General features: G+C 44.1%; 1 protein-coding gene across 5 annotated transcripts in view; it reads right to left on the bottom strand.

Annotated features, from left to right (window-relative positions):
- The window catches only part of BEGAIN (brain enriched guanylate kinase associated), a 182,105-nt gene that overhangs the window by 79,125 nt on the left and 77,811 nt on the right, over positions 1 to 25,169 (bottom strand). The gene's annotated exons all lie outside the window — the stretch shown is intronic.

The raw sequence follows: 25,169 nt of genomic DNA, 5'->3' as shown, positions 1-25,169 counted from the left end.
TAGGTAGGTTTGCATTTAGGTTGAATTTCTCTCCCATCCCTAGTTTTGATACATACAAGATGCAAAATTAGCATGTGATTTATTCAAGCATTTTAACTTCAACAAGATCTGCTGTCTATATCACAAAGCAGAAGTTCACAGTGCAATCCTATGCATGCCTTCTTTGAGTTCTCAGGCAAGTGAGTTTAGGATTGCAGCCTGAAGGCCTCATGCAGTTTGGAGAGCATCTCTCCTCCTCAGTCCTGTCTTTTTGCCCCCCTCCTCCCGGCTAAGAATTAAGGTCTCATCTCAAAATACATACAGCATTTCTTCCTAAACCTAATCACCACACAGGGTGGGGATTTGTGGGGGTATTTGCGTGTGGCAGTAGAGAAGGACCTCACACCAAATCATCCCTTCTGTGCAGCAAATAGGCTTAAAATCCCATTGATTTGAACAGACCGTTTCCCACACATACCCATAATTACGGGGTGGAGGAAGGTTGTTTTTGGAACTGGTGGCGGCGGCAGATGGTGGATTGCACTGTATAGGATTGCAGCGTTAGACTTAAGATAAGGGATGGGCTTATGCAACCTTTGAGCTTCTGGCGGACATCTCCCCCACCTCCCTCACCTGCCAATAATCAACCAGAGGGGTTGTAACGGGTCACTGGGATACCTCGAGGTACAGCCTGGTTTATTTTTTGAAGTCCTTTCACATGAGCCACAAGAAAGGAGATTGTTTCTGTTACTTAAGGTTGTTTAGCTGGGTCCTGAAATTCTCTTATTTCCAAAATTACAGTAGTACCTTTGGGTTGGATTCAGACAATTGTTTTCTAGTACCTGATGTTGCCTTGCATGATACTCATGGGAACCAAGTAAAACTAGGTTTCCAAATCTGTTCAATACATGATGGACACTACAGATAATACTGACACTTTTTGCCTTTGGGTCGGATTCTTGTTTTTGTTTTTTGTCTTGTTTTTATGGGATGGCATTCAATTTCGTTGTACTTGTACTTATACAGTGACAATAAAGAAACCTTATCTTATCTTATCTATTCTTTCCAGGCCCTCATTTAAGCCCTTGAATGCCTTAATCTTAAATGTGCATATATGTAAACAAATGAATGTGTGAAACTGAGTGATGGCTGTATTTTATTTATATATACTGATTTCCCCATCCTCACTGGAATGGTGTCAGGCCTGCCAAGAGAGCATCAAGGCAAACACACTGATGTACTGCAGTCTTCGCCAACCTGGTGCCCTCCAGGCATCAGCTGGGGCTGATGGGAGTTGTAGTCCAAAGCATCTGGAGGACACCAGGTTGGCAAAGGTGGATGCACTGTGTCCACTGCTCCAAAGGTTTGGGGAAGGCAACCTCAAAACTTGGGAGAATCAAATTCTGCATATATCTCCGACTGTGTGCACATCCAGCAGCAGTGGCAGAACAAGAGCTGTGAAATGTTTAAGCAGAGGAAGAAGAAGAAGAAAAAGAAGGCACAATGGGGATCAAACCCTGAAGAAGCAAAATATATATTAAGGCATAGCTAAAGCAGGTTGGAAACCTAACAGAACACCAACAGGAAGTACTGTATGAAAAGTAGCGCAGCATCAACATCAAGCACTGGTCCTAGAGTTGAAGGCATAATAATAATAAGCCAAAGTGCAACAAGGGGCTATTTGAAAGCCCTCTTGCAAAGAGTCCCGTACTGCTCTTTATAGAGGCTGCTGCCTGCTTCTCCTTTCCCCCCTCCACCAGCCATTGCCCCACCTTTTGACACACCCAGATTATGTTGAGCTGCAGGTGTCTGTGGTGTCTCTCTGTGTGGGAGGATACATGATTCAATATTCCCTATATGTAAAGTACTTGTTGGAACGCTGCTGTTCAAAATTCTTTTTCTTTTTCCTCTTGCTCATTATTAAATTATGTCTGTCTATTCCAGAGATGTAGCTTCAGGGGATTTTTTGGGTGTGGGTATGGGGTTGTTCTGGCTTTGTGCATGTTTTCACATGCAGGTGCACAGACAACCCCTTAGCCACACATAACCACTGAGAACAAAAGCAGCATAAAATTGGCATCATATTTTAGAAATATGGCTCTTTGCAATGGAATCAGCTAACAGCTACACAGTCCTAAATGACTGCAACTGTTAGCGGATTCCATTGCAAAAAGAAGAAGAAGAAGACACAATTGCCTAGAAAATGCCCAGAAAAGGCATTTAGTACAGACAAATTACAGAGTAGGTAAGCAATAATAATCTTGAAATATCTGCAGCTACCAAAGGCAAAATGTAACTTAATAACGGGGGATGAATAAACAAAGCAATTTATTATAAAGCCAAGATCCTTTTCTCAGTCTGGCTTTAGAAGACAAGGCTGCAATTTTAAAGGCCTCGCATTGCATTCTGTGAGTGCCTGACAGTTTGACTCTTAATGGAAAATGAATGCTGTAGTGAGAGGCAACTTCAACAAAGACTAAATATCTGGGGTCTCTAATGTGTTGGGTTTGGGGGCCGGGTTTATCTGCTCTGTCTTGATCACCTGCGTATGTTTGCAGGGCTGCTCGTGGGATCACAAACTAGCAGGGATTACATGGAGTGATCAACTGTATAATGTAGCCCCTCCATATTAAATACTCCCTGTATGAGTTCCATCAGGGATGAAGACCCATTATTGCCGCCTGTTTGCTTCCTGGTTCATGCACAGAAACCAGATGAATCTTAGTTCAGTATCGAAAACAGGGCTACACCCACCCTATAAATGACTATAAACATTCATGGCGTCCCCCAAAGGATTATGGGAAGTGTATTTTGTTAAGGGTGCTGAGAGTTGTTAGGAGGCCTGTCTTCCCCTCACAGAGCTACAATTCTCTGAGGGGTCTAATTCACAATCCCTTTTCAGAACTCTTGAAATTATAGCTCTGGGAGGGGAATAACAACAAGAGTTTGGATTTGATATCCCGCTTTATCACTACCCATTCTCCTTTCCCTTCCTCTCCCACAACAAACACTCTGTGAGGTGAGTGGGGCTGAGAGACTTCAGAGAAGTGTGACTAGCCCAAGGTCACCCAGCAGCTGCATGTGGAGGAGCGGGGACGCGAACCTGGTTCCCCAGATTACGAGTCTACCACTCTTGACCACTACACCACACTGGCTCTCTCTCAGCACTCAATGAAGACGTGGAGCAGGAGCAGTGATAGAGTGTGGCCTGAGGAAAGTCTTCAGGGTGGGTGGATACAGGCATTAGAGGCTATGTTTGACCTCCGAGCCTGAGATTCCTCACCCCCTTTCAAGCATTATAGCAACTCAAGACCCAAGTACGGGATGGAGAGCCTTCTACCCCCCCGTGAGGAAATTTGCCATGCAGCTTGACAATCACCTGACATCACAATGACATCAGGGGATGGGCTGAGCTCCGTCATGGAGTTGGTCATACAGCCATTTCAGACATATCTCTACTTGTGCCGTACGATGTCAGGTGTGGGGGACTGGTAGGCATAGTTTGGGGAAAACAGCCTTGCAAGCCAAATTGGGGGCCAGATTTGGCCCATAGGCCAGTGGTTCCCAACCCCTGCTTTATAGATAACCCAAAGTTTCATAATAATAATAATAATAATAATAATAATAATAATAATAATAATTTGTTATTTGTACCCCGCCCATCTGGCTGGGTCTCCCCAGCCACTCTGGGCAGCTTGCAACAAATATTAAAATACATATTAAAATATCACAGATTAAAAACTTCCCTAAACAGGGCTGCTTAAGCATCTCTCTTTGCAGGTAGGTAGCCGTGTTGGTCTGCCATAGTCAAAACAAAATTAAAATATAAAAAAATTCCTTCCAGTAGCACCTTAGAGACCAACTAAGTTCGTTCTTGGTATGAGCTTTCATGTGCATGCACACTTCTTCAGACACACAGTATCTGAAGAATATTGTATCTGAAGAAGTGTGCATGCACACGAAAGCTCATACCAAGAACAAACTTAGTTGGTCTCTAAGGTGCTAATGGAAGGAATTGTTTTATTTTTTATTTTGTTTCATCTCTCTCTGGTGCAGCTCCTTGTATTTCCACTAAAACCCTTCTGCACTGAAATGAGGAAAACAGATCCCCCTTATTATACACATTTTTTTTCTTTATGGTTGACATTTCTATCCCATCTAACGGCTTTGCAAAAGCAAACAAAAGCAAGCAAGCAAACAAAAACGAAACATAACCTGGGGCAGGTGGGGGTGTTTAAAGAATGGATACCATTCTATTGCTAAAGGTTAAAGCAAAAACAACATCATTATAATAAAGAAAAGCCACCAGCATTTGGTGGATAACACAACTGTACGTGTTAACCACTAGGTGGCACTAGACTTAGTTGCACGAAGAGTCAAGAGTTTTCTTGTTCCTGTCCTGCTCATGTTGGAGAAAGGCAACAAACTTCCTGTATGGCTTCCTGACCCGTGTGCCCTCAGCAAACTTTTTCAGCAGGGGGCTGGTCCACTGTCCCTCGGATCTTGTGGGGGGCCGGGCTATCTATCTATCTATCTATCTATCTATCTATCTATCTATCTATCTATCTATCTATCTATCTATCTATCATCTATCTTTATTTATTTTGGGGGAAGAATGAATTCCTATGCCCCACAAATAACCCAGAGATGCATTTTAAATAGAAGCACACATTCTACTCATGTAAAAACACGCTGATTCCTGGATTTAGAAGGCGATTGGGCTGGATCCGGGCCTTAGTTTGCCTACCCATGCCCTAAGCCTTCCATGATAGCCACCATGCTTCCCCATCAAAACACAGTGGATGAGATTCCCATGACAAACCCCATCAACACAACCTGTGCAACAGGAATTCCCCCCGCATGCCCTCCTCACCCCTGAAATTGGTTCGAGGGAGGGTGTTGGGAGAACTCCCCCAAAAGTGCATGGGAGGGGGAGAGAGGGGGTCATTCTGTTTGGCAAATTTATACATGCAGATGGAATGTTTGTAATGGTGTGATGTTGAATTCCACCTTCTGAGACTGAAATAATATTTACATGACAAATAAACTAAACATCTGCGCACTCGAAAAAGAGACTTTCACTACTTTCACAAAGACCACAATAGGGTGGGCCTGCTGAGTTTCGCTGTGGGGTGGGGTGTTCCAATATTCAGGTACTATCACTGCGGAGAAGGTCCTGCACCATAGGTTCAGTATAGTCCTGCACCATAGGTTCAGTATAGTGGCCAGGTGTTTAGCCTGGAGAAGAGAAGGTTAAGGGGTGATATGAAAGCCATGTTCAAATATATAAAAGGATGTCATATAGAGGAGGGTGAAAGGTTGTTTTCTGCTGCTCCAGAGAAGCGGACACAGGGCAATGGATTCAAACTACAAGAAAGAAGATTCCACCTAAACATTAGGAAGAACTTCCTGACAGTGAGAGCTGTTCGACAGTGGAATTTGCTGCCAAGGAGTGTGGCGGAGTCTCCTTCTTTGGAGGTCTTTAAGCAGAGGCTTGACAGCCATCTGTCAGGAATGCTTTGATGGTGTTTCCTGCTTGGCAGGGGGTTGGACTGGATGGCCCTTGTGGTCTCTTCCAACTCTATGATTCTATGATTCTAAGAGGACCAGTCTCCTGCATCTTTCATAGTTTTGTTTGTGGAAGAGGAAATGTGAACAAGTGTAGCTTGCCATGCAAATTGCATTGCAACCATGTTTAGCAATCTAGTTAGTTTGTATGTCAAGTTGCACGTGCTGGCGTTTCCACTTCTATGTAACTATGAAAGGTACAAGAGCCTGGTTTAATTTTTCAACCTGGCTACCCTAAAATTCAGGTCATGCTGGTGCTTGGAGCACAATCCCACTAATGGCCTTTGCACATGGGGAAGCATTTATTAAAAGAAGCATTCCTTGAACTGCCATGTGGGAAACCATCCAATCATGTGGAGTCCCACCTCGAGTCAAGGGCTGTTCCAAGACATTTTGCTGCCTGAGGCAGGCTAGCATATGCTGTCCAGAGACTGCTCCTTCCTCCAGCCTTGATGTGCAGCCATTCTACTCATCTAATGCCCTGAAAAACGATCTGGGGGAAGGACTGAGCCCCGCTGATCACTTTGCTGCTGCAGAAAATTCTGTTTAAATATTGTTTGCATCCACAGAATAGCAGAGGTAGCACAGGTGCCCAAGTAATCTCTGATGAAGGACCCTATGCCATGTTGTCCACAGGCCTCCGACAAGCCCACAAGCAATATCCCTCCCATGTGGTTGTTGCTCAGTAACTTCTATCCACTGAGCTTCTATATATAAGAACATAAGAGGCTTGCTCAGTGAAGCCAAAGGACCATCTAGGCCAGTATCCTGTTCTTACAGTGGCTTGTGGGAAGCCTGCAAGCAGGACCTGCGTGCAACGGTGCTATCACAACTACAACTGGTAACCAACAGTGGAGGTTGAGAATAGCCATAACAGTCATTGAGAGCCTTCTCCTCTTTTTAAAGCCACCCAGGTTGGTGGCCATCACCAGCGAATTCCTTGGTTTAACTGTGTACTGTGTGAGAAAGTCCTTCCTTTCGTCTGTCCTGAATCTTCCAACATTCAGCTAAACTGGATGGCCCCAAGTTCTAGTATTATGGGAGAGGAAGAAATACTTGAAGGTTCCATATCTAGCGAACTAGGGCTAAATATGACCAAGTTGATCATCATTCATATTTAATAGTCAGCAGGTCTTCTCCTATCACTTGCCATTTAGCTAATGGTTGGCTGTTCTGCAGCCAGGAAATTTTATTTCTATTATGCCTAGTTCATCAGTACGCAATACAACAAGGAGCCGCTAATCAGCAGGTGCTTGTACATGCTTCCGAAATGAACACCTTGAAAGTACACACCAGTGTTAAAACCAGACTGAGTCTTGCAAAGGTAACCATGGCTTAGCTAATTTAACAGTTTCCAGAAGCATAAACACAGCTGCCGCCGCCGCCAATAAATTCATCGGACTGTGCTCAATTCATTTAATTTTTTAAAATGGAAATGATACTTCAGAATGACTCCAGAGCGCACATAACTAGCACAGTACAGAGAAGATGGTCTGGGTGGGGATACGAGAAGAAGGCATAGACCTCCTGTTGACTACAACTATCTGGCATGTGGGTGGAAAACAGGGTGCTGATGACTCAAGCCCTAGACTTTGGGTGCTAACTGCTAAGGCAGTGCATGCCCCCAGATCCAATCCAGGACACCTCAGTGAGCAGAGGGTTCAATCTTGCTCAGTTTGGCTGTATACACATGGATGTTCTGCAGGGAACATGAAAATGAAGCCAAAGTGCAACAAGGGGCTATTTGAAAGCCCTCTTGCAAAGAGTCCCGTACTGCTCTTTATAGAGGCTGCTGCCTGCTTCTCCTTTCCCCCCTCCACCAGCCATTGCCCCACCTTTTGACACACCCAGATTATGTTGAGCTGCAGGTGTCTGTGGTGTCTCTCTGTGTGGGAGGATACATGATTCAATATTCCCTATATGTAAAGTACTTGTTGGAACGCTGCTGTTCAAATTCTTTTTCTTTTTCCTCTTGCTCATTATTAAATTATGTCTGTCTATTCCAGAGATGTAGCTTCAGGGGATTTTTTGGGTGTGGGTATGGGGTTGTTCTGGCTTTGTGCATGTTTTCACATGCAGGTGCACAGACAACCCCTTAGCCACACATAACCACTGAGAACAAAAGCAGCATAAAATTGGCATCATATTTTAGAAATATGGCTCTTTGCAATGGAATCAGCTAACAGCTACACAGTCCTAAATGACTGCAACTGTTAGCGGATTCCATTGCAAAAAGAAGAAGAAGAAGACACAATTGCCTAGAAAATGCCCAGAAAAGGCATTTAGTACAGACAAATTACAGAGTAGGTAAGCAATAATAATCTTGAAATATCTGCAGCTACCAAAGGCAAAATGTAACTTAATAACGGGGGATGAATAAACAAAGCAATTTATTATAAAGCCAAGATCCTTTTCTCAGTCTGGCTTTAGAAGACAAGGCTGCAATTTTAAAGGCCTCGCATTGCATTCTGTGAGTGCCTGACAGTTTGACTCTTAATGGAAAATGAATGCTGTAGTGAGAGGCAACTTCAACAAAGACTAAATATCTGGGGTCTCTAATGTGTTGGGTTTGGGGGCCGGGTTTATCTGCTCTGTCTTGATCACCTGCGTATGTTTGCAGGGCTGCTCGTGGGATCACAAACTAGCAGGGATTACATGGAGTGATCAACTGTATAATGTAGCCCCTCCATATTAAATACTCCCTGTATGAGTTCCATCAGGGATGAAGACCCATTATTGCCGCCTGTTTGCTTCCTGGTTCATGCACAGAAACCAGATGAATCTTAGTTCAGTATCGAAAACAGGGCTACACCCACCCTATAAATGACTATAAACATTCATGGCGTCCCCCAAAGGATTATGGGAAGTGTATTTTGTTAAGGGTGCTGAGAGTTGTTAGGAGGCCTGTCTTCCCCTCACAGAGCTACAATTCTCTGAGGGGTCTAATTCACAATCCCTTTTCAGAACTCTTGAAATTATAGCTCTGGGAGGGGAATAACAACAAGAGTTTGGATTTGATATCCCGCTTTATCACTACCCATTCTCCTTTCCCTTCCTCTCCCACAACAAACACTCTGTGAGGTGAGTGGGGCTGAGAGACTTCAGAGAAGTGTGACTAGCCCAAGGTCACCCAGCAGCTGCATGTGGAGGAGCGGGGACGCGAACCTGGTTCCCCAGATTACGAGTCTACCACTCTTGACCACTACACCACACTGGCTCTCTCTCAGCACTCAATGAAGACGTGGAGCAGGAGCAGTGATAGAGTGTGGCCTGAGGAAAGTCTTCAGGGTGGGTGGATACAGGCATTAGAGGCTATGTTTGACCTCCGAGCCTGAGATTCCTCACCCCCTTTCAAGCATTATAGCAACTCAAGACCCAAGTACGGGATGGAGAGCCTTCTACCCCCCCGTGAGGAAATTTGCCATGCAGCTTGACAATCACCTGACATCACAATGACATCAGGGGATGGGCTGAGCTCCGTCATGGAGTTGGTCATACAGCCATTTCAGACATATCTCTACTTGTGCCGTACGATGTCAGGTGTGGGGGACTGGTAGGCATAGTTTGGGGAAAACAGCCTTGCAAGCCAAATTGGGGGCCAGATTTGGCCCATAGGCCAGTGGTTCCCAACCCCTGCTTTATAGATAACCCAAAGTTTCATAATAATAATAATAATAATAATAATAATAATAATAATAATAATAATAATTTATTTGTACCCCGTCCATCAGCCTGGGTCCCCCCAGCCACTCTGGGCGGCCTCCAACAGATATTAAAATACATTAGAATAGCACAGGTTAAAAACTTCCCTAAACTTTATGCCTTTCTTCTGCATCTCAGTAGTACTGGAGACATGTTTTGCTAAATGAGACCTTAAATAATTGCTCCTAAGTGAACCAATGCTGAGAGATGCACTGTGTTGTAATAAATGTGGCATTTTTTTAAAAACCCACCCAAAGGGATTAAATAACTTCCTGTCAGAGATAATCAGTGTCAGTTGTACCCACACTAATCCAATTCAGAAGTGTAAGGTTGAGAGATAATGAGCAATTATATGACTTATTTATTTGCCTGGCATATTAGAAATATGAAAATGAAGCTACCAACGTTGTGAAATTACACTGGAAAATGGTTTCATCTCCAGCAAAAGTGGGTTTGGAGGGGGGAAGAATCTGACACAATCTGGAATTAATTCTCATCTGGAAGAAGTTTTTCCTTGAAAAGCCAACTTGCTGATTTCTATTTGAGCAATATTTTTATTTTGTCTTTAGTATGAAGCTGGTGAGATTTCCCGTAGGGAAAGGGCTTCCTTCTATAAATAGATCTGCAAGTGCTGAATATACTGTATTTCAGATTAGAAATAAGGGAGCTTTTTTTTATTACACTGTGGCACTATAATGCAATTTGTCTTTTCCCCTCCCCTCCCCTCCTCAACCTCATTATTGATTCACTTTTAGTATTTTTCTATGCTGCGATGCGAGCTTGGGATTTTCTCAACCCACCCTGCCGCAGATGAGATAACCAAGGGAAGTTCCAGGGTCAAGCGAGGCCTTGATCAATGCGATGGCTGTGTGACATTTTGCTGTGACACCCATAATAGGGTAGTTCATCATCTTTGGGGGTGTTCCTGGGCCACATGTGCGCAGCAGGGCGGTCACTTATGCATTGCCAAGGAAGGGAAATTAGCTAGCATAAAACATGGCGGAAATCTGCACCAAATTTACATCTGATTATTTGTATATATACATGCACATTTAGAAATAATTCCTGGGGGAAGGGCCTTAGCTTGGCGGTACAGCATTTGCTTTGTATGCAGAAGGTCTCAGGTTCCATCCCTGGCACTTCCAGGTGAGGCTGGGAGAGAAGCTTAACCTTCTGAAGTGCCTCTACACTTGTGGAATGCTCTCCCCAGAGAGGCTCGCCTGGCACCTTCATTATGTATCTTTAGGTGCCAGGCAAAAACATTCCTCTTCTCCCAGGCCTTTGGCTAATTAAACCATCCAGAGCCAGTGTGGTGTAGTGGTTAAGAGTGGTAGACTCGTAATCTGGGGAACCGGGTTCGCGTCTCCGCTCCTCCACATGGAGCTGCTGGGTGACCTTGGGCTAGTCACACTTCTTGAAGTCTCTCAGCCCCACTCACCTCACAGAGTGTTTGTTGTGGGGGAGGAAGGGAAAGGAGAAGAATGTTAGCCGCTTTGAGACTCCTTTGGGTAGTGAAAAGTGGGATATCAAATCCAAACTCTTCTTCTCTTCTTCTTCTTTAAACAGGAGGGGGAGATTATTGCCTTTGTTTGTTTTTATGCCTTTTTGTGCCTTTATATTGTAAAAAGCCCTATGATCCTCCGATGAAGGGTGGTACAGAAATTTAATAAATCATCATAAATAAAAATGTAGATCCTATTAAACCCATTGATCCCCAGTAAGCGGAGCTGGCTGACAGTGTCCCCTGCTTGAGGCCCTGGACAGAAGTTACCAATCAGTGTGGACGATACTGAGCAACATGGACCAAAGGTCTGAGTCGGTGTAAGGTACCTCCTAGATTCCTATTTGAATACCGTAAATCTCACCATATACCATGGATTGGCTGAATGCAGAGGACTAGGGGTAGGCACCGGGACCCAGGTGGCACTGTGGGTTAAACCACAGAGCCTAGGGCTTGCTGATCAGAAGGTCGGCGGTTCGAATCCCTGCAATGGGGTGAGCTCCTGTTGCTCGGTCCCATCTCCTGCCAACCTAGCAGTTCGAAAGCACGTCAAAGTGCAAGTAGATAAATAGGTACCGCTCTGGCGGGAAGGTAAACGGTGTTTCTGTGCGCTGCTCTGGTTCACCAGAAGCGGCTTTGTCATGCTGGCCACATGACCCGGAAGCTGTACGCTGGCTCCCTCGGCCAGTAACGCGAGATGAGCGCCACAACCCCAGAGTTGGGCACAACTGGACCTAATGGTCAGGGGTCCCTTTACCTTTAGGGGTAGGCACTAGCTGGGGAAACCCCCAGGGAACCCCATCTTCCTCCTGTAATGGAAGGCTAAGGAGGTGGAAAGTGACAGCCAGGACCACCCCTTCAACTGGATGTAAGCAAGAAGGTTGATGGGTGAGGGTCCATAGAATCATAGAATTGTAAAGGGACCCTGAGGATCATCTAGTCCAGGCATCCCCAAACTTGGCCCTCCAGATGTTTTGGGACTACAGTTCCCATCATCCCTGACCACTGGTACTGCTAGCTAGGGATGATGGGAGTTGTAGTCCCAAAACATCTGGAGGGCCAAGTTTGGCCATGCCTGATCTAGTCCAACTTCTGCAATGCAGGAGTATGCACCTGTCCCATAGAGGGATCAAACCTGCAACCTTGGTGTTATCAGCACTACACTTTAACCAACGGAGCTATCCAGGCTGTTGGTGAAGGTCAGACTGTGGTTGGTGGGGCAGTGCCCAAGCTAGCTGTCAAGGGGTTGTCAGGAGAATGCAGGTCATCTACAAGTCTGGAACAGGGGCTTGAGACACTTCCTCTCTAGGCCTGTTTGGCTTTTTGTTCAGCAACGTGCAGGACTCGTGTTCTGGGGGTTAGTGGAGGAGGAGAGCTAGTTGGAATGGAACTGTCTAGTTGCTGAGCAATAAAAGCAGAGTCTGTACTCACATTCAGACTCAGCATCCTGCCCTGTCCTGGAATGTCTTCCTTCTTCTGCCCACTGCCCATCCCTGTGTTCACTCAAACCTCCTGCTTCTAGTCTCTCCCAGCTTGCCTCTTCTGCAAACTGGTCCCCTGTATCCCATCACCACTGCCCTGGGCCTAAGTCTTCTTCCTCTGTGTCATCCCTGGGGTGGGCAGTGACAACCACTCCTCCTTATCCAGCCAGTCCCTGACACTAGCCCTAACAGACCAGTCTCCATGGCAGTTAGGTGATTTTGGACTTAATAGTCTCATTCGAAACACACACACTGGTCTAACTCTGTATAAGACAGTTACTTACGTTCCTAGTGATTATAAATGCCAACTCAAGAGACTCTCCTAGAGCTGCCTTGGCACCCTTAAAGTTCAGTTGTTGCCTTGGAGTAAAGCTGAAAATCTGTGTTCAGTTAAACATGCAGAATGCATTCATTTCCCCCCCCCCCTTCCAGGGATTATATCTACCCACTTCCTCTGAGTACTGAATGCGGAAGCCGACGGCTCCTTTTATGACTGGGATGGGTTCCTAGAGTTGCTTTTGTTGCGAGGGTGTATTTTTGGAATAATATTCAAAGGGGGAGTGGAAGCAATGTAAGAAGGAAAGACAAAGGAGAGGGAACAAATACCACCAGTGTGAACAACAAGCCCTGAATATGGGTAGAAGCCAAGGCAACTCAAGGCATTCAGTAACCAAGGCATTGGCTTGGCTGAGACATTTCTCCTCTACAGATGTGATTTCCTTTTTTATTATTAAAAAAAGTAACAAATAGTAATTAAGTATTACAGAGCTAAACAGAGAGAAAAAGACTGTGGCATTCAAGTCTTTTCAGTAACAGTGCTTGACATATCACTTTGGTTGGTCTCCAACTGACATGTTCCATCCAAACCAGGATTTATCCTTGAGCAACAGAGTTTATCCCCTCCTGCCTCCGTGTCCCTTCTAAATCTGTTCTAGGGGTTCCTCCAACCCGCCCCGTGAACATATATGGGGAGGGTTCAGGGCCTGTGTGTGTGTGTGTGTGTGTGTGTGTGTGTGTTGTGTTTGTGGGAGGATAGTTCCATTGCTTAAGTGTAAATCCTTACATCTAGGATAGCTCAACTGGTAAAGAATGAGACTCTTAATCTCAGGGTTGTGGGTTCAAACCCCCACATTGTGCAAGAGATTCCTGCCTTGCAGGGGGGTTGGACTAGATGATCCTCGTCAGGGCTCCCCCCCCCCAACCAGCATTCCCCGGAACTCAATTCTGGCACCTCTCAGGTGGGCACCATTGCCATTATAAAGAGAACAAGGGAGGCGATCATGGTGAGTTCAGGCACCTCTTTTTCTATCGCTGATCCTCATGGTCTCTTCCAACTCTACGATTCCATGATGCTATGATGGAATGCATTATTTGGATGCTGCCATTTGTACTCAAAGTGCTTTCCATATTCAAAACATGCCGCATGTGTTACCTAGCTGCAGTCCTTATAATGATCCTGCAAGGAAGTCAGTATTAATATTCTTCCGCACAGGCCCTTTAATCCCACCCCATCTCCTCACTGCTCCTTCAACTCACCCGGCCCCTTCACATGGCCTTCAATTCCGTATCCCTATCTGCCCACCCTACCACCCCATTCTGCCTACATTTTTGGGGCCCTTAAGCTTAAACTGCTATGGGGCCCCTTTGCAACCAGCAATGAGGTCTGGGTCACCACTGTTACCTTCTTTAATGGGATTGTTCCACAGCAGATCATCACAGCTTTACTATATCTGTGCTACTGACTCTCAGACTTTGGGATCGTTGAAATTTATTATTATTATTATTATTATTATTATTATTATTATTAAATTTGTGTCATGTGACTAGACCCCCACAATTTAAGCAATATGGACTAAAGTAACTTCAGGGGCCCTGAAACTTAAGCTTCATTAGTTTCATAGTAGATCTGGTCCCAAACTCCCCCATTCCCCACTCCTATTCCCTCACAGTTTGTCCCAGTTCCAAGGTTCTGCTCCCGCTGCTGTTCTCAAATGAGAAAGGAGTGAAAAGGAGAAAGTCTTTCCCCCCTTTGCCTCATTCTCTACCACCAACAAAAGAAAAAGCTTCTGTCAGGTGAAGGGGAGAAATACTTTCTCCTCTTCATTCCCATCTACTCCATGAGCATCGTTCTTACAATTACAATTGTCTAAAGAGTTGGCCAAGTACTGATGTGCTGTCATTGGAACAACTGATCAGTGATGCCTCTAGAAGAAGGGGATAAGCCTTTCTCCTCTTACCTGGCTGGAAGCCACATCATCCCAGAGGTAGGAGAACAATAGGCTAGTGGCTAGTCTGCGTTAGTTGCTGAGATCTAGGAAAACATAGAGGCTGGACTTGCTGTCTGTGCTGAGTCCAAAGCCTGGAAACCCAGTGAAGGAGCAAGATTTGTTAATGCTGTGAACCCTGCTATCTTCTGCTCAGCTTGTATATACAAGTGTGTGTAAATAAAATCATTTATCAAAAAGATACCACGGTCTTCTGTGACCTTCATTCCAAGGAAACTGAACCTAAGGTATATGTCTCACTGTTCAGAGATTGGAGTGTGTGTAACAAATGTATTTTTTTTAGATTAGACTAGACTTAATTTGTCACATAACACAGAAAAATGCCCCTAGGTGACTTACAATTTAGAAAAAATAATAATAGTACAAGAGATATAAAACTTTTAAAACAGAGTAATGACAATGACAAACTCTGAAATATTCAAGCTGTTTCCCCTGCAGTTACCATTGGCCACTAAAGCTTTGAAATCTAAAATGCCTTGGTGAGAACGAAAGCCTGAAAGCTGCAACACAAAATTCAAAGAAGTGTGTATTCTGAAAGCTATCCGCCTTCTGATCTTATGCAATAGTCCAGGTGGTACGAATTAGGCAGCTTCCTTTAAAAATGCAGATGGAACAAAATTCTCCTCCATCTGGGTGGGCCACCTGATAGATAGTAGGAGATGGGGGAGATGGTGGTTCACTTCACATTTTAAGGAAAACCTACCTAATTTGCCCTTCCGAAGACAATTTGCGAACTGATGCACAGCCTTCCTTCGAAAGTCACGCTTCTCTGAATTTTACAATGCTGAAACAATGTGTAAAAAGGAAGACCATGGTGCTGGAAAGGGTGAACAAAAATGCATGTATTCATGAAAATAAAATCGCACAATATTACTATATTCATTATACCTCTTCTCATCCTCTGCAATGATCTGGAAACCTAGAGTTGTTCTAGTGTGTGTGTGTGTGGAGGGGGGGAATGATGGTCAACCTCAAGAAATATTTGGAGACAATTTTGCAAAGTAGCCTTCTTTTTCTGCATGTGTATGTGCGGTGCGGGTTGGGGAAGATAAATCTCAGAAACCTTTTCAGAGAAATGTTTTGGTTTGGCTTGGAAAGATCTGCTTGGTTGCTACTGCAGCTTTCTGTCCAGTTATCTAATGCAATAACCATAGCTTTGCCAAGAAATTAATCAAACGAAAGTGTACCAGTCCATCAGAAATTCTCAAAACCTGTTTCTTGCATGTCCTTGACATTTGTCAAAGGGTATAACATGCAAATACTCTTAGCAAACGTTAGTTATTATATTATAGATTCTTTATTTTATCTGAAAAGATGCCGTCTGAAAAAGAAAGAAAGAAAAGATCCCACCAGGTGCGAGCAATCACTGCACAATTAATTCCATTATGAACTAACTGAATTATCTTCCCTTCCATCCTTTAAGCCCACTGTTGTCGAACATGTCACATTTAATAATTAAAAAACCCTGTAAATTCAGGTGAGGTTTAAAGCCACCTGGCTAAGTCCTGTCAGCTGCTCCTTTGTGCTTTCTGCTCAAATTCAAAGAAGACTTTGCAGCAAAAGAGAGGCATCAATCCTTTTTCTTTCTCATGCATATAAAATCTGGCGGGCGTGGAGGCTTTGATGTAATATATATAAAACTTAAAATGACTATATTAGAGCAACATTTAAATTTAAATGTATTTAAATTTAATGCAATGACACACAGCCTGCCCACATTTGATAGAGAGCTTCTCAGAAAGTTCTGACTGGTTACAGAAAAGACGGAGTGGGTTAAAGGCAGAGTTTCTACTGTAATCTGTAAAGTAGCATCATGCTGATAGTTTTCAGGGGAAACAACCGTTTGTCCCAGGATGGGGAGTCTCAGTCCCGGGGCCAATTGTGGCTCTCTAGGTCTTTCTCTTGGGACTTTCCCTAGTTCACATCTCTTACCGACCTTGCTTCAGAATCCTGGCTGGGATGCCAAAGCCCTGCTAGCTGCTTTAAGACTTTAGATGACTCAAAGCTGTTTGCTGAGACAACGCCTCCCCGAATTCAGCTAGCAGGGTCCACTGAGAGCTCTCCAGGGTCCTGCTTTTTGACTGGTCTTGGACCTTATCTGACAGAGGCTCTGGTACTCAGTGCCAGTTCCCCTGTGGTCTCCAAGCAACGGGAGAAAGAGGGCAACTGATATCCCTGCTCTCCCTTCCTAACTAAATATGGACATACTCAGGTGGGCACTGCTGCAGTGAAGCCTTCTCTAGCAACTATTGGTGATGTGTTCACTAGTAATGATTCAGAGTCCAAAAGAAGTTCAGCATCTGCCCTTCCCTTCAAAACATGGAATCAGAGTTTGAATGAGACAGAGGATGCTCTTCCACCCAGATACCTCCTGTATCCCCTGAGAAACCTCTCTGGAGAGCTGCAGATCTTCTTGAACAGTGTGGACTTCGTTACGGGGAACAGCTGGGAGAAGAGCAATTGGCCAGAGTCAGGTAGAGGAGCTTTGAGCGAGTAGGACTCCACTAATGCAATATTCCTCTGCCTGACTTTGGGTAGTTCCTCCATACCACTGCTACCTCTGACACAGCCCACACCATTCAGGAGGGGTGTGTGTGTGCAGGGAGTGCTGGGGGGGGGACTACAAATCGCTTACTGTTTCTGCAACCTTGGAATTCAACCCTCCTCAAAACACTGCCAAAGACATGCTGGTGAAGAAGACAGAAAATCAAAATGGTGGTAAAAATAGAACAGCAAAACTGAGCAAGCAACAATCAGCTATTCTGTAATGCACCCCCACACCCTGGGGTGTTATGGTTCCCCCTATGATAGAGGGCACTATGTTGGTTAACGCTGATGTAGACCAGGTCTATGTGCATTTCAGTTCATACCGGCAGGCGGGGGGGGGGTTAATATATGGGTCCGAGCAGCTGATATCTTCCAAAGTAGCTCTGTACTAACCACCCACATCCTTCAGCAATTCCCGATTCTTTTTTGTTTTTCCCCTCAATAGGAATATCTGAATTGTTTCCACAGATGTCACAGAACAGGGTATTTTGCTATCTTTCAAAGGGTGAAACAAAACAGAGGACATTAATCCTGAGCAGTGCTTCGCAGCTAATGCACTTGTCTCAGAGAATCATCTGGTGGCAGATTTAGAGATGAGAGGAAGGAAATTGAAAGATTAAAAGTTGGGAGAATAAAATGGAAAATAACAATTAATGAAGTAGCTGGCTGATTATAAGCTGCAGACATTCTGGCTTAAAATGTGCATTTTTAAGAAATGTTACGTGTATTACTGATAAAGCAATCTTCAGCAGTTCAGATTTAATATATATTAATTCCCAAGGATTAAAATATTGATAGAATTTATCCTTTCCACCCCTTTAATCATATCCTCTCTCTCTCTCCCCCCCCCTCTCTCTCTCTCTCTCACACACACACACACATATATATATGACTGCCATCTGCCAAGAAAGTTCTCCCTGAGCTGCTGTCAGCTTGGTTACTGCTAACTTAGCATATGCTTTCCTCTCAGAGAGCTGGGTGGTAATTTAAGAAAGGGACTCATAGGCTGAAAAACCATCTGAGTTATTGCTGTGATTTTCTAAACACAGACAGAGCTGATGATATTACCTCATTGGCAATTTCACTGCATAGTCTCCCGCTGGTCTCCTGTTCATTCTGACCTGACAGGTTAAATAAGAATGAAAACTGAAACATAAATGTGTGGCAAATTGTAATCTTCCAGAGTTACAGAGTAAACTCTATAGAACCAGTGGTGTAGGGTGGAGTGCATGAAATGGTGCAGGGTGGAGTGGTCCTGATCAGTGTCCTGGTCAGATAGCCAACCATGCCCTCTTACAGAATCCTTTCATTCCTCCACCTCTTCTGTACCCCTATCCAAAAAACACTCAAAACTGTGGTCACCTGTTGCATCTGCAGCAGCACAACCGGATGCCTTCGTCTGTCCCAGCTGCAACAAAACATTTCTCTCCTACATCGGCCTCTACAGCCACAGCAAGCGCTGCAACCTCCCAACACTTTGACTTCACCCCCAAAATCACATTCCTCCATTGTATTCCAAGACAGATGGATGCCATCTTGCTAGCTGGAGCTGTTGGAGTCCAACAACATTTGGGTGACCTCAAGCTCCCCATCCCTGATGCAAAGCCATTGTGAAACACCTCTAGTCATCTCTTTTTAGCAGGCCTCGATGAACCTGCATGCTACTATGTTAAGTTGTCTTGGAGAAAGGATGTCTTGTCACCAACTGATGGAATCATAGCACTTTCATCGCTGCTAATAGCTGTTAGGCTCATGTAGTGCTTGAGAGAAATCAGCCTCTGTGTCTAACAAGACTGATATAGTACCTGTGCTCCTTTAATGTGCCCCTTAAGTGCATTAGGAGCATGTAAATGTTGGATAAACTAAATGAGCCAAGCTCAAATACCCATCGCAGAGAATGCACTATGAATGCAAGTGAGCTACTGACACTATGTCATCTGCCATTGCCCCAAGCTGAGGCTGCAAAACACTGAATATTCAGAACCACAGGCTTTTTTCCTGTTTAGGAGACCCACACAGAGGCACACACCCCATTCATCAACCGTGGAAGCATCCAGTTATGGTTAGTAGCATCATAAGGGACACCTGTAGCTTCCAACAGCACCGAACCATGTTCAGAGCAGCATCAGCAGTAGCAGTTTGTTAATTAAGTTAACAGAACTTCCAAGATTCCATTTTTGCACATAGTAGAGCATAGGAAGCTGCCTTAGGGCAAGCTGAACTATGAGATCATCTGGCCCTATATGTCTCAGGAGAAAGTGTGCATATAAAAATTAAGGAAAAGAACATACAGAAATGCATTATATTAGGAGAAATTGTGTGTGTGTGTGCATGCCAAAACTGCATACGAAAATGTATGCAGGAGAAATTCACACTAAATTGCTTACAAATTTTCATAAAGATTGAAAAAAAAAACCAACCCCAATTCCAACAAATTGCAGCAGAAATGCAGAGAACTGAATTTAGGATCGGGAAAAATAATGAGAAACTGAGATAACTGAATCTGACAGTTTCATCCATCCATCCATCCCTATTGGTAATTTCCTTTCATCATAATGTATGCAAGACCACCCTAAAACTTCTCCATGCAAAGGTCTGCACCACTGACCTTTCAAAAATAAGGAGAGGCTCTCTCCCTCTCCCTCTCCCCTCCTCCCCCTCTGGTCCCACTATAATTCAAAAGACTGGCAGGTGGGCTCCTTCAGTAAAAAGCTCCAGCAAAGGAAAGTTCACACTCAACTTGAAAGTTCACACCTATGCCTGTCTTTTACTCTACACCAACTTCTAGAAAGCTACTTTCTCCTTAGCATTATTTAACCTCCGCGATTACCATTTGGAAGGGGAGGGGGGATTGTTCCCCTGCATTTCATGTGCAATTTCAACTTCTCTGTACCGAATGTTTGCATGGTGACCCAGGTCCAGCTTAAAATTGTGGAATTGTAGAGCTGGAAGGGACCCTGAGTTTCATCTGCTCCAACCCCCTGTTGCTGTGTCTTCCGTTGCTTGCTAGAAATTCTCAGAGTTTGGTCCGAGGCTCTGTCCGCTACTGAGAGTGGCGAGTATTTGTCCTACATGGTTTCATTCATTGACCGATGGTCTCGTGAACTGGAGAGACTTGCTGGTTGTTGACTGCTTTTATTTTTAGACTGATCTTTGACCCTCAACGGGACGGGGAGAATATTCTTGGCAGTGCACACATCTCATGGCAATTTTTAAACAGAAGTTGGTAGTAAAACTCCTGCAGTGCCAAGCTCTTGTTATTGACCTCACTCAGACAATAAGAACATCACAATTATGTTCCTTTGAGGCAATGTGTTTTTGCAGAAAGAAATGGAACCGTTCAGACTCTGTGATGAAACGAAAGAGTAGAACAAGCATTCAGCATTTTAAACTGGTAGTTTCTGCATTTTAGATCTGCATATTTTTTTGTGATGCGGAGTACTGTTCTGTGCTGCTTTACTCTCTGATGATGACATCTTTATGCTGAAATCTGTACGCTGAATTTATTGTTTTGTGGTTTATTGACTTTGATATTTCGATTGCTGTAAGTCCCCCCAGAGCTTATGCTAATCAACTTCACCATCATGGATGGCGGCTGACAAAATCAATCTCAGAGTAGACTGATGGAAAATGCTCAAAAATAAGTTAAGCCATGATTAAATAAATAAATAAATAAATAAATATAAACAATATCTCTGGTGTGTTGAAGATTAATATTGTATGTTTGGGGCACTTCTCCTAAAAACAGATATGAGGACTGAAATTTCCGATTTTTTTGTTTTCAAATTAGTTCAGTTCCTAGCATTAGTCTGCATTGAGGCCTTTTAAAATTATCTGTTTTTTCTGCAGAAGTGCATATGTGCATGTCCTTTTTTAAAAGGAAACAAAAATACCCATTACAAAACTGTTCGGGATAAGGAGAAAAATGGCACTCTTGTGCATGGTTCTATAGTTAAAACCAGTCTGCTATGCTCATCTGGTTCTCTATTGAACCTCTTAACTGGGCGCTTATCAGAAGATGCTATTCAGAGCACTGCATGGGATGCTGCTGTGCAGAGTGAGGAGCTGGGGTTCGGTGGACCAAGCTTAATTTTGCAACACCAAGTGCAATGAGGCATTGCTTTCCCCCCTCTTTGTGTGTGTGGAAATCATCCATAATTGCTTGGAACACATTGGTTTTCTTCACAGTACTTTTAGGTGCACACCTAAGTGTTTATTATTATTATTATTATTATTATTATTATTATTATTATTAATTAACATACCACTATAATTCAAGAAAGTAGACACACATTTCCCACATATGCATCATAGAAGTATATTTTTCAGAAAACCAGGTTTGGCTACAGCTTCCTTGTGATCATATACTCCACATGTACTAATGAACCTGAACGGCTTAAAAAAGTGTTTAGACAAAATTCAAGTGATAATAAAGGTATCAATGACTGCTGGTCCTTATGGCTACGTATTACCTCTGGTATCAAAGCTGCTATACATCTGAGAAAGCCAGTGTGGTGAAACAGTAAGAGTGTTGGGTTCCGACCTGGAAGACCTGGGTTCGAATCCCCACTTAGCCACATGAAGTGCACTGGGCAGCTTTGGGCCAGTCATTGCCTCTCAAACTAACCCACCCTACAGGGTTATTGTGGGGATTAAAAGAGCAGAGGGAGAACCATGTACACCGCCTTGAGCTCCTTTTAGGAAAAGGTGGAATTTAAATTCAACCAATAATGATAATAATAATCCGAACACCAGTGGCTGGGAAACACAAGTAGGGAAAGTGCTATTGCACTCAGGTTCTTCTTTGTGGGCTTCTCGCAGGCATTTGATTGGCCACTGTGAGAACAGAATGCTGGACTAGATTCCCTGATCTAGCAGGGCAATCTTACGATGAGACCTGTTTGCAGCTTTCACTCCCTAAGCCAAAAGCTCATGGGTAGTCAATGCTTCCATATTAAAAACTAAAGCAAAACTGCAGTTATGTATTCTAGAACAGGAGTGGGGGGGACCTGTGTCGCTCAAGGTGCAGTTGGACTGTAACTCCCAACACCCCTGGCTATTGTCTATGCTGGCTAGTGCTGATGGGAGTTGAAGTCCAACAGGATCTGAAGGCCTACAGGTTGCCCATGCTTGTTCTGTAGGATGGGATTCACCTAGCGAGCCCCATCAATGAAAGCCTGCATAAGGACTGCATGCACAATGCGGCTTCCCCCACCTGTTGCTCCTGTAAACACTCGCAAGACATTGTGACAAGGAGATAGTGGCATGTATTTGAGTTATCCCCATGTCCGAGCCGCGCCTCAAACTCAGCCTTTGCGTGGGTGTCTCTTTAAGGAAAGAGAGCTGGGCTGTCTGACCACAGCTGTTGCTCATTAAGATCAAGCTCTCCATAAAAGGCAGGCTTTTGGGACGGGAGGGAGAGCCTCACCACAGACCCAAGACTAGAGTGCTGTGAGTATGTGTGTTGGCTGACCACTTGAGGGGCTCCTGGAAGCGAACTGAGGGCATTGGGGGGTATGTATGTTTTGTTTGGTATTTATTTAATAAAGCTGTTTTTGTTCCCCTTCCATCTCCTCGTTTCTTTTGTCCTGGTATCCTTAGCTGCATTTGGCAGAACAGGAGGTTTGGGAGAATTGTGCACAGAGGGAAAAGACGGGAGATCGTTCCATTTGTTGCCTTTCAGCTAGATCTACTATTTTCTGTGTGTGTGTACATGGGCAAATGATTTGGAGCGCTCCAATATAGTCTAACCCCCCACCCACCCAGGACCACAGACAACTACACCACCGATTCCTAGCACAAAGGTAACCCGTGCTCACTGATGGACAGAACTAGTTTACAAGCCACTGAACTGGCTCGCGGTTTTTGTCCCACAGGTTTGGGATTTCATTTCTGCTACGAAGATATGCGAAAGAATACTCACACAATGGAGCACATCAGCCCCTCATAAAATTGGTTCTTTTTTGCAGGAGGTGGTGGAGGAAAGACTGGGTAAGTTATCATTAGGCGCAGACAGTTTTGACATTCTGGAAAGACGGATGACAGGTGCCTGAGTTTTGATTCCAGCTGCTCCACTGACATGTAGTTTTGAAACTATAGTGTCAGCTTCCTACAATGGAATAATTAACGCAGGCTTAATGCGACAAAGGCATTGCCCATTAAAGCCACTGCTAGCAATTAACTTGACAGTTTTACTCTAAGCACTCGTTGCAAGAGCTCTTCTCATGTCCTCACCCTGAAGCCCCATTCAGTGATTATATGTCTGATTAAGATGGGTGGGATGGAATAGCTGTTTGGGAGAACCCAACGGGAATAGCCTTGGACAGCATCGAAAGAGTTATCAAATAAGAAAATGTTCAGTCAATGCCAACTTGGTGAAGACGGCATCAGGGCAAATAACAGAAGGCTGAGCTAATTGGGCAGAGAAACTTCAAGGGAGGAAGAAAAGAAAGGTATGACATTTGTCAGGTTCTTTAATCTAGATCTATGCACGGTGCTGTATATAGGGAAGAGCCGTAGCTCAGTGGTAGAGCATTTGCTTTGTATGCAGAAGGTCCCGGGTTCAATCCTTGGCATCTTAAGGTAGGACTGAGAACGGTCCCTGTCTGAAACCATAGTTTAGCTCAGTTGGTTAGAGTGTGGTGCTGACAATGCCAAGGTTGCAGGTTCAATCCCTGTATGGAACAACTGCATATTCCTGCATTACAGAGGGTTGGACTGGATGATCTTCAGGGTCCCTTCCAACTCTACAATCCTATGTTCATGCAATATTCCATATACCAAGGGGTGTCTACACAAGTATGGTGTGCTCCCCACTGCAGACATTCAGGCCCCAATATATGGAGAGGAGTAGGGACAGACCATAAGGTATGCTGGAGTGTTTTGGGGCCAACAGGCTTGTCCTCACTGCCCCCCCTCATGTGGTCCAAATTGTGTACAGGTGTGCATATGACAACAGGGCTAAAGTTCCTTTCATATTTGTGCCAATGTCTCCCTATCAACAATTTCAGAGGCCCAGCTCCTTTGGAACATGGTTTGGAGTGCTCTTCCTTGCCAAACGGTGAGCAGTGGTTTGGTTATTAGGAACACAAGAAGCTGCCTGATTCTGAATCAGTCCATTGACATACCCTCCAACATTACTCAGAAAGTCAGGACATTCTATCGGTCCAACTTGTTTAATATTGTCTACTCTCATCGGCAGGGACTTGCTAGTGTTTCAGGTAGGAGATTTCTGCAGCCCTACCTGGAGACACCATGGATTGAACCTTGGAGATCTGAAGGCAGCCCTGTATTGGAAAGCTTCTAATGTCTTATGCATCGTGTGTTGGAAGCAGTTCAGAGTGTCTGGGACAACCCATTCAGAGGCGCAGCGTACAAGCAATGAATTATTTATTATTATTATTATTATTATTATTATTATTATTATTATTATTATTATACCTTCTGCGTGCAAGGCAGATGTTGTAAAGCTGAGCTATGGTTTTGAGCTTTTGGATTTGAATATAAATGTTAAAAACATGTTTTTATTTAAAGGAATGACTTGAAACGATGTACTTAACTCACTTGTGAAATAATGCTTATTCCAAGAGCTGAAAGCAGCAGAAGTTAAAGTGGTGTTCACAATGATGTGCTGTGATTCCAGGGGTTTCATTATACCCCACAAAGCCTGTTGCATACACTTTCTTGTGTTCTGTCACTTTAAGCATCCTTACAGCTAAATCTTGTGGATTCAGAACACACCATGACACAGTGCCATGTGAGTTCCAGTTCCCCTAGAAGGTGCAGGCAGAAATCCATTCATACTTACGGTAGTTCTTCGGAATCATGTTATCGCTTTTCCTAATTGACTATAGCACAACGGAATTGCTGTATGCATCTCTATCAGGTCCCAGCTTACTCTCTTTTTAATGATAAAATAACCCCAACGTTGTAATGTTTCCCCATAGAGGAGTTGCTCCAGACCCCCTGATCATTGTGGTCATCCGCTTTCCTCACCTTTTCCAACTCTCCAATATCCCCCCTTTTCACATATTGACCATAATTGCAGTATTCCAAGCTGCCCGTTATTCACTAAAGAATTCAGCTGACTTGCTAATTAGTTACATT

This window comes from Lacerta agilis, chromosome 1, assembly GCF_009819535.1.
Source record: "Lacerta agilis isolate rLacAgi1 chromosome 1, rLacAgi1.pri, whole genome shotgun sequence".
NCBI lineage: Eukaryota > Metazoa > Chordata > Lepidosauria > Squamata > Lacertidae > Lacerta > Lacerta agilis.
Note: the sequence above shows the minus strand (reverse complement) of the source record. Positions and strands in the feature narration are given on the sequence as shown.